The following is a 10,702-nucleotide window of genomic DNA, read 5'->3' as shown; positions in this document are numbered from 1 at the left end:
CTCTTTTTTGAGACAGAGTCTCTCTCTGTTGCCTAGACTGGAGTGCAATGGCGTGATCTTGGCTCACTGCAACCTCCGCCTCTTGGATTCAACCAATTCTTGTGCCTCAGCTTCCTGAGTAGCTACAGGCACGCACCACCACGCCTGGCCCGGTTTTTTTTGTTTTTTGTTTTTTTTTTTGTATTTTTAGTAGAGACAGGGTTTCGCCAGGTTGGCCAGGCTGGTCTTAAACCTCTCACCTCAGGTGATCCACCTGCCTTGGCCTCCCAAAGTGCTGGAATTGTAGGCATGAGCCACCGTGCCTGGCCTTTGATGCATTTTTTTTTATATGTGCTCTCAATTTTTAAGACAAACCAATATACCTTATCCTTTTTGGGTTTTTTTTGGTGTGTATCTTTAAGAAGACTTCTCTACCATGAGGTCATACAGTAATCTCTCCTTATAGTTTTTGAGAACTTCTGAATGTCAAATCTTGAACTTAAACTTTGCTTTTTATAGTATAATGTAAGAATTTAATTTTTTTTTCATGTGGTTGAAACAGTTATCCCAACACCATTATAAAGACTGTACTTTCCCAATTGGTTTGTGATGTGTGCTGTCAGGCCTCACACACCCTCATTTGCTAAGAGTCTGTGGACTCTGTTCTATTTTAGTTATCTATGTATTCCCTTATTAGTGTCATACTTAGTGACTGTGGCTTTGCAGCTGAGTATCTTGAAGGGTGGATACCTCCTCTTGACCATTTTTAAAGTTGTCTTAACTATTTGTGCACTTTTATTCCATGTAAATTTTGGAATTAATTGGTTGATTTGCAGAAAAATTGTGTTACAAATTTTATTGGAGTCACATGCGTCTCTTCATTTACGTAGTTATTCAATACTTATTTTTTGAGCATGGCACACACATGCCAGGCTATTTTAAGAACTATTGCAACTGTGATAAAGCTGTGAATATGTAGCAATGAACCAAAACACAAAGTCTGTATCCTTGTGGAACTTTTGTTCTATCAGAGAAGACAGTGTGTTGGCTCACATTGTGGTCAGTGCTGTTGAGCAAAATAGGGCAGAGTAAGGGGGATGGAGACTGGCGGGAGGAATGCTGCTTTATCCAGGATGGGCGGGGAGAGGACTCGATGATGTCCGTACTGAAGGAAGGAAGATCTGCTGCTCTGGGGAGAGGAGTAGCATGGAAGGAGTAGAGTGCAGAGGCCATGAGGAGGGATCAGGCTTGACTCCTTTGAGCAAGGGGAATGGGAGAGTGATGGGAGAAGAGGACAGGCCACATGACCTGGTGGCCTGTGCTGAGGCTTTGGGCTTTTACTCAAGTGAGATGAGACGCCATTGGCCAATTTGGGCAGAGTGATGTGATCAGACTTGTTTCAGTAGGACCACCCTGCTTGCAATGTGGAGAGCAGGCTGTAGGGGGTGCTATAGGAGCACAAGGCTGGAGGCAGGGAAGATGGCAGCACTGGCTGTTGGGCCATTTGAAGAAGCAAGGCCAGGGATGTTGGCAGGGACCAGGCCAGAGTGCCTCCAATGGCTGACCGAGGAGCCTGCACATTGAATTTCTAGATTAGCTTAGGATTTGTCATCCTCCCATCTGTGAATGTCATAGAGCTCTCACTTTGCCTGAGTCTTTTATCCAATGACGTTTTATTTGTAATATTTTCCCTGGTTTTTGTTTGTTTTTTAACGAACGCATTTTTTAAGAGTCTTAATTTTTTAAGAGAAACTTCAGTTTCCCAGCAAAAGTGAGAGGAAGATACAAAGATTTCCCATCTGTCCCCTGCCCCCACACATGCATAACTTCTCCCACTGCCAACATCCCCCACCATTGGTCACCATTGGTGAGCCCACGCTGACGCATCAACCTCACCTGAAATCCATAGTTTACATTAGGGTTCACTCTTGGCGTGGCATGATCTGTGGGTTTGGACAAATGTATGAAGACATGTATTCTGCCATCATAGTATCATGCAGAGTATTTTCACTGCTCTAAAAGTCCTCTGTGTTCCACCCGCTCATCTTTCCCCCTTGTCTTGCCTGTTTCTGTTAGGTTTAGTCTGAGGCGGAGCAGAGGGAATGGGCAGAAGTTTCCCGTTCCAGGCTTCACCCCAGGCTCACAGCTTCAGGCGTAGCCTGTTGCTTAGGCTCCCTTGCACCTGGAGTCGAAACCATGGCTTCCATTCACCTGCCTCTTATTTTCCTGTCCTTCCCACTCCTCACTCACCTACTGTTCATCTCCATTTTTGGATGAGGATTCTCCTTTATTTCGTCTTAACTAAAAACCTGTTTTAGCTAGCATCTTTATTCTGACCAATTTCTTTAAATGCTATGTGTCATACTCAGCAAAGACATGCTCATATTAGGGGAAGCACATAAAGTAAGATGTCCCTGAGAGAACAGTGCATCTCACACTCATTCCATGGCTTAGGCTTATGCAGGAAGTGCAGTATTTGGCCATACCACTTAAGTAAAGATGCTTATATTATGTATACTTGCATGCATATTACATTTACAAGTAGTTGAATTCGTGTAAGTTAAATGGTTCTATTATATGTCTTCACTATATTAAGGCCAGTCACAACTTAATTAAAATGGCATCCTAGGTGAATTCACCGGGTGTAATTATCAGCCCCATTAAGCACAGACACAGGAGATGCAAAGGAAAGAAGTGTTCAGTAGAGCGGGGGTGCTGTGCTGAGTGCCTGCTGTCAGACGGAGCACTCACCAGTTTGGAAATTAAATGAGGCTCCTAGAAAACATCCTTGTTTTATGTAAATGCTGCTTTTTACCCCTCTTTCTTTGGGCCCCATCAATTTGGAAGTACAGCTTTCAGATTGAAATACATGTCAGTTCTTTTGTCTTCAAACAAGATGCTCAAGTAGGTCATCATGACAGGTAACTACCAGTGCTTTAAAACTTCAGGATTTCCCCCCACAGTTCTCAATCGCTTGGTTCATTGTTCAGCAATATGGCCTAAGGGGGTGATTTGTTCATTGATAAGTGACAGGGCAGGGACACTGGAAAGATCTATTGTCAGAAGGCCTGGATTCAAGTTCAAGACCTGGTTCTTAGTCATTTTGTGACTAAGCAACTGTCTTTAAATCGCTGAGCTGGCCGGGCGCGGTGGCTCATGCCCATAATCCCAGCACTTTGGGAGGCCTAGGCGGGCAGATCATGAGGTCAGGAGATTGAGACCATCCTAGCTAACAGTGAAACCCCGTCTCTACTAAAAAATAGAAAAAATTAGCTGGGTGTGGTGGCAGGTGCCTGTAGTCCCAGCTACTCGGGAGCCTGAGGCAGGAGAATGGTGTGAACCTGGGAGGCAGAGCTTGCAGTGAGCCAAGATCGTGCCACTGCACTCCCACCTGGGCGACAGAGCAAGACTCCGTCTCAAAAAAAAAAAAAAAAAAAGAAAAAAAACAGCACTGAGCTACGGTATCCTCATAGAGAATAATTACAGAAACGTGTATGTGCATGTGTTTTGGTAATCTTTTATTTTGGAGTTATCAAACCTACAGAAAAGTTGCAAGAACAGTAGAAGGAATGGCTATATACTCTTCACACTTATTCACCACTTGCTTACGTGTTGTCCCACTTGCTTTGCCATTTTTTTTCTCTCCCTCTGTTTTCCCCTGAAACATTGGAGAGTAACTTTGAGTCCTCATACTCTTTCCCTACAAAATTTCACTGTGTGTTTCCTGAGATCAAGGATGTTCTTATATATAACCCAGAATAAATATCAGAGTCAGGAAATTTGACATTGATATTGCCTATTAGCTAATCCAAAGACCATATTTAAATTCTGTCAATTATTTTGTTGATGTACCTGTGGGTTTTTTTTTTTTTTCCTGAATCAATCCAATCAATCAGGACTGTGTGTTGTGTTGCATTTAGTTGTCATGTGTCTTCATGTCCTTCCATCTTCTCCTTTGCCTTCCTTTGCCCTTCTTTTTTCTGCCACCATCTGTCTAACCAGATGAACTCTGTCTTTCTTGACCTTGTTACTTTTTAAAAAATAGGTGAGTTCTTGTGTTTTTTTCCTGACGTACCCTCATTATTAGATTTGGATTGTATACTTTTGTCAGAAGCAGCCCAGAAAGGATGTGTCCTTGGTCATGTCAGGAGGGACAAAATGTTATATCAATATGTCTGGTTCCTCACTAAACTTGCAACTATTCTTTTAGCCTTTATTATTTATTTTCTGACTCTTTTTTTTTATTTTTATTTTTTCATTTAGCCAACTCACACCATGACTCTACTTTTGCTTCCGTATTAGTTGGCATTCTGTACTAAGAGCTCTCCCTTCTTGCTTGCTTATTTATGTCGGTATGAACTCAGAAGTTCTTATTCAGCGGCTTATACTACAGTACTCTTAGTATTTTATGGTTACACAGTCCCAACTTTGTCCTGTGGGAACCCTTTCAGGCTGGCTCTTACATTCTGGTGACATAATCTCATCATTCTTTAAGTACTTCCTTTCTGGTATTAACAGTATGCTCCAGACTCATTCTTCCCAAACCCCAGCCCCAGAATCAGCTTTTTCTCTAAAGAGCCCTGGTTCTTTGGAAATGAAATGAAAGACACCTGGTATACATGGTATTTAGAAACCAAGATCTGGGTGCTGGGTTGCTCATTACTAATTGTGCCTTTTTTAAAAATTACTGCATTGAATTCCAATGCATAAATATACAATAGTTTGTTTATTCTTCTATTGATGAACACAAGGACCATTTCTAGTTTGGAGCTATTATGAATAAAGCTGCTATAAATATTTTTACAAGTCTTTTTATGGACATATGTTTTCATTTCTCTTGGGTATATAATCTAGGAGTGGAATTGCTGAGTTATAGGTTATATGTTGGTGTATGTTTAGTTTTATAAGAAACTTGCCAGATCTTTTTCCATGGTGGTTGTACCATTTCATGCTTATCAACAATGAGTTCTAGGTGCTTCACACCCTTGCCAACATTTGTTATTATCGGTTTTTAAAATTTTAGCCATTCTGATTGTTGTATGGTAGTATATCACTGCAATTTTAACTGATTATATGGAATGCTTTTTAATGTACAGTTCTTATTGGTCATTCATACAGCTTTCTTTGTGAAATGTGTATTAAAATCTTATCAATTAAAAAAATTGTGGCCGGGCACGGTGGCTCAAGCCTGTAATCCCAGCACTTTGGGAGGCCGAGACGGGCGGATCATGAGTTCAGGAGATCGAGACCATCCTGGCTAACACGGTGAAACCCCGTCTCTACTAAAATACAAAAAAAATTAGCCGGGCGAGGTGGCGGGCGCCTGTACTCCCAGCTACTCGGGAGGCTGAGGCAGGAGAATGGTGTGAACCCGGGAGGCGGGGCTTGCAGTGAGCTGAGATCCGGCCACTGCACTCCAGCTTGGGCAACAGAGCTAGACTCCGTCTCAAAAAAAAAAAAAAAAAAAAAAAAAAAAAAATTGTGTCATCTTTTTATTTTTGAGTTGTAGGAGTTCTTTATATGTTTTGGGTATACAAATTCTTTGTGTGTGTGTGTGTGTGTGTATACACATGTATCTGCACATATTATATATAACATTCCAGGCTATATATTTATTATAAAATATAATTTTAGTCTATCATTTATCAAATTTAAGTTGTTGATTTTCATAAGACTGATTTACCATTGTGTTTGTTTTATGATTATTGCTTTCTTTGTCTAAGAAATTTTTGTCCATCCCCTGGTCTTGGAGACTCTTTTCTTCTAGAAGATTTATGATTTATAAATTTTATATTTAGGTCTTGATCCATCTGGAATTTTTGTGTGTGGTGTGAGGTAGCAGGTTGAGGCTTATGGTTATTTACCTGGACATCAAATTGTTCTAGCAGCATTTGTTGAAAAGACTTTTCTTTTCCCTTGAATTTATTTGGTTCTTTTGTCATAATTCAACTTATTGTGTAAGTGTTGGTGTATTGCTGGGCTCCTTATTTCATTCCATTTACCTTTTTGTCTATCCATATGCAAATAACACATTGTCCTGATTATTCTACATTCATAGCAAGTCTTGAAATAAAGTGTATAAGTCACCTATGTACTTGTTCTTTTTCAGGGTTGTTTTGGCTCATTGCAGGTCCTTTGTATTTCCACGTAAATTTTTTAAAAACAGACTTTTTAGAGCAGTTTTTAGGTTTATGAAAAATTGAGACCATATGCGGAATTCCCATACACTTGCATCCAGTGTCCTCTGTTATTAACATCTTATGTTAATGACTTGATATTGACACATTATTAACCAAAGTCCATAGTTTATTCAGATTTCCTTAGTTTTCACCTAATGGCATGTTTCTATTCCAGAATCCCATCCAGGATATCACATTACATTTAGTTTTCATGTCTTCTTAGATTCCTCGTGTGTGTGTGTGTGTGTGTGTGTGTATACACACACATTTCATTACCCTTGCTTTTTTAATGTGGAAAATATACATAACAGAATTTACCAAATCAACTATTTTTAAGTAGACAGTTCCGTGGCATTAGGTACATTCACATCGTTGTGCAACTACCCTTGCTTTTTAAAAAAATTGACAGATAATTGTACATATTTATGGGGTATAGAGTGATATTTTGATAACTGTATACAACATGAAGTGATCAAATTAGGGTAATTGGCATATCCATCACCTCAAACGTTGCTCATTTCTTTGTGTTGGGAGCATTCAAAATCCTCTTTTCTAGCTATTTGAAAATGTACAATAAAGTATTGCTAACCATAGTCACCACACAGTGCGATAGAACACTAGAACTTATTCCTTCTATCTCACTATAATTTGGTGCCCATTGATCAGCCTCTTCCCATCCGTCTTCTCCCCTCTTTTCCAGCCCCTGGTAACCACTATTCTCCTTCTGTTGGATCAGCTTTGTTCGCTCCCACATATGAGCGAGATCATGCAGTGTTTGCCTTTCTGTGCTTAGACTCCTCTTGGCTGTTAACAGTTGCTCAGACTTTGTTTTTTTTAATGACCCGCGGAGTTTGAGAAGTGCTAGTCGGGTGTTTTGTAGGATGACTCTGTTGGAATTTGTCTGATATTTTTCTCATGATTAGACTGGGGTTATTGAAAAGTAAAGTCCCCCTCCCCTCCCCTTCCCTCCCCCTCCCCTCCCCTTCCCTCCCCCTCCCCTCCCCTCCCCTCCCCTTTTAGTTTTGCCCTTGTCGCCCAGGCTGGAGTGCAGTGGCACGATCTCGGCTCACCACTGCAACCTCCACCTCTTGGGTTCAAGCAATTCTCCTGCCTCAGCCTCCCAAGTAGCTGGGATTACAGGCATGCACCACCACCCAGCTAATTTTGTATTTTTAGTAGAGATGGGGTTTCTCCGTGTTGGTGAGGCTAGTCTTAAACTCCTGACCTCAGGTGATCCACCTGCCTCAGCCTCCCAAAGTGCTGGGATTACAGGCGTGAGCCACTGCGCCTGGCCTGTAAAGTTCCATTTTCATTACATCATATCAAGGGTAGATGCTATAAATACGACTTGTTTCATTTGATTGTTGATGTTGACTTTGATCACTTGGCTAAAGTAGTGTTTGTCACGTTTCTCCCTTGTAAAGCTATTCTTTTTTTCTGTCTTTCCATACAGTACTTGTGGAAGAAAGTCAGGAAGTCACTGTGCACACAAGGAGTAGGGATTTGTGATCGTTCTTTTTGAGGAGGGTGTATCTAGAAGTTATTTGGAATTCTTCATGGATGATGTTTTTTCTTATTACCTTATTTATGTATTTATTTATTCAATCATTTATATCATTTTGGACTTGTGAATAGTTATTTTATACTTTGGGTTATAATCCCATGCTACTTTTTGTTGTTTTTTCTCAGATTGCTCCAGCTTTAGCCACTGGGAGCTCTTTCAGTTGGCTCTTGTGTTCCTTTGAAATACCCCCATCAACTTGGCTTGTTTTTATTGTTGTTGCTGTTGTTTTAACACAGATGTACTTTCTGTCAGTACTAGACACTCCAGGCTCCTCTTGCATATTTTGTGTCCCATTCCTAGAACCAGCCATTTCTTCAAGGCGCTGTGGTTCCTTTTATTAGAGAACAGTTTTAAGAAACCAAGACAGGTGCTAGGTGTGCTCGTTACTGTTGAGGTGTTGTTTCTTTAGGCCCTCTCAGCTAACAGAACAAGGAAATACATGTGTGTATACTAATCCACATATGTATACGTAGCTATAAATATTTCTGTATGTGGCCATCTGTATTCATCAATGTAATGCTTATGTGCAGTTCCTTTTGGCCGTTAATCTTGGAGACTTCACTCATTTCCAAAATTACTTAGGTCAGTCAGCATCTTTCCACACCACCCCAGTGAGGTGGTTTTATGCACGTGTAATATAGTTAGATTACCTTGTTCCATATACATTTTTAAGTCAGCTTGTTCATTTCTGTTTTAAAAAGGCTGCTGAGAATGTACTTGTGGAATAATTGACATTTTAACAAGACTGAGTCCTCCAAATCAGTATCTCTCTCGATATAACGAATTTTTCTCATGGGTGTTTTGTAATATTTATGTATGACATTAAATTTGTCCCTAATTATTTTATGTTTTTGTTTATTCCTATTTTATGCTTACGACCCTGTTATAAATTGAATTTTTACATTTTAATTTACTTTTCAGTGTTTTCTGCTGGTATATAATTTTGTGTGTGTGTGTGTGTAGCTAAATTTACATGTTATTTTTAGCTGTAGTTGAGTTCTGGTAATTGCTTTGTGGATACCCTAGGACTTTCTACGTAGACAATCATGTCCTCCCAAAGTAGAGACGTTTTTGTATCTGTATGCCGTTTGTTTCTTGCCTTATCGCACTGCCTAAGACCTCCAGCAGAATTAAATAAAAGTACAGGTTGAGCATCCCTAATTCAAAAGTTCGAAATCCTAAATGCTCCAAAATTCAAAACTTTTTGAGCACTGACATGAGACAGTGATACCTTTGCTTTCTGATGGTTTAATGTATACAAACTTTGTTTCATGAACAAAATTATTCAAAATATTGTACAAAATTACCATCAGATATAAGGTACATATGAAATGTAAATGAATTTCATGTTTAGACTTGGATTGCATCCCTAAGAATATCTCATTATGTATTTATAAAATCTGAAAAAGTAAAAAATGCAAAATGCTTTTGGTTCCAAGCGTTTTAGAAAAGGGAAACTCAATCCACAATGAAAGAAAACATTTTTGCTTATTCCTAATTTCAGATCAGGTTGTGAGGCTGTCTTAAGATACGGTGTTAGCTGTAGGTTTTTCCTAGATGCATTTTATCAGGTGGAGAAAGTTCTCTGACAGTCCTAGTTTGCTGAGAGTTTTTGTCATAAATAAATATTAAACTTTGTCTAGTTTTTTCCTGTGTCTATTGAACTGATACTATTTTTCTTCTTTATTTCATTAATATCTCGAATTACATTTTAAAATGTTAAATCAATCTTTCATACTACTTGGAATAAACTCAACTTGTATTATTAAAATTTTTATATTGTTGGATTTGGTTTGCTCTATTTTGTTAAATATTTTTGTATCTGTGTTCACAAAGATTTTTAATTTGTAGTTGGTTTTTTTTTTTTTTGGTCATTTCTTTGCCACATTTGGAAGTCAAAGTTGTTTTGTCATTATATAACAGGTTAAGAGGTGATAATGCTCTGGAAAAGTTTGGGTAGGATTGGCTGAAATGTTTAGTAGAATTTGCTACTGAAACTATCTGAATCTGGAGTTTTGTTTGTGGGAATTTTTTGATAGTTTAACTTTTAAAATAGGAGGTATTCAGATTTTCTGTGTCATCTTGTGTCAGTTTTTATAAATTTAGATTTTTCAAGTACTTTATCTTTCATCGAAATTGTCAAATTTATTGTCACAAAGTTATTTTTAATGTTCACTTATTGTCTTTTTAATTTATTTCGTGATATCCCCTCTGCTATTTTTCTTTTTTAAATATTTAAAACGATTTATTTATTTACTTATTTAGTTTTCACTCTGTTGCCCAACCTGGAGTGCAGTGGCATGATCTCAGCTCACTGTACCTCTGCCTCCTGAGTTCAAGCGATTCTCCAGTCTCAGCCTCCCAAGTAGCTGGGACTACAGGTGCCTGCCACCACGCCCGGCTCATTTTTATAATTTTAGTGGAGACAGGGTTTCACCATGTTGACCAGCCTGGTCTCAAATTCTTGGTCTCAAGTGATCCACCCGCTTCAGCCTCCCAAAGTGCTGGGTTATACAGGTGTGAGCCACCACACCCGCCCCCCTCTGTCATTTTTCATACTGGTATTTTGTATTTTCTCTTTTCCTTAATATTCTTGGCAAATAATTTTTCAGTTCTATTAATTTTTTCTTGAAACCAACCTTTCTGTTGTCTCTTTTCTAATTCATTGATTTCTGTTCTTATATCCTCTGTCTACTTATTTGGGACCTAATTTGTTTTTTATGTCCTCCTAGAGTCTTTTTTTTTTTTTTTTCCTAGAGTCTTAATGAATAATCTTAGATTGATTTTAACCTTCTCTCTTTTTATATATAAGTTTTTAAATTATAGAGCTTTTCTAAGCACTGCTTTCGCTGTGTATCATAAAGTTTGGTATGTTTTATTTTTATTGTCGTTTAGTTAAATGTACTTTCTAATTTTATTTTTGATTTGCTCTTTGATTCATGTATTATTTATAAATGTACTATTTGAAAATATTCGGGGA

This window comes from Macaca nemestrina, chromosome 10 (assembly GCF_043159975.1).
Source record: "Macaca nemestrina isolate mMacNem1 chromosome 10, mMacNem.hap1, whole genome shotgun sequence".
Taxonomy (NCBI): Eukaryota; Metazoa; Chordata; class Mammalia; order Primates; family Cercopithecidae; genus Macaca; species Macaca nemestrina.
This window is presented reverse-complemented; position numbering follows the sequence as displayed.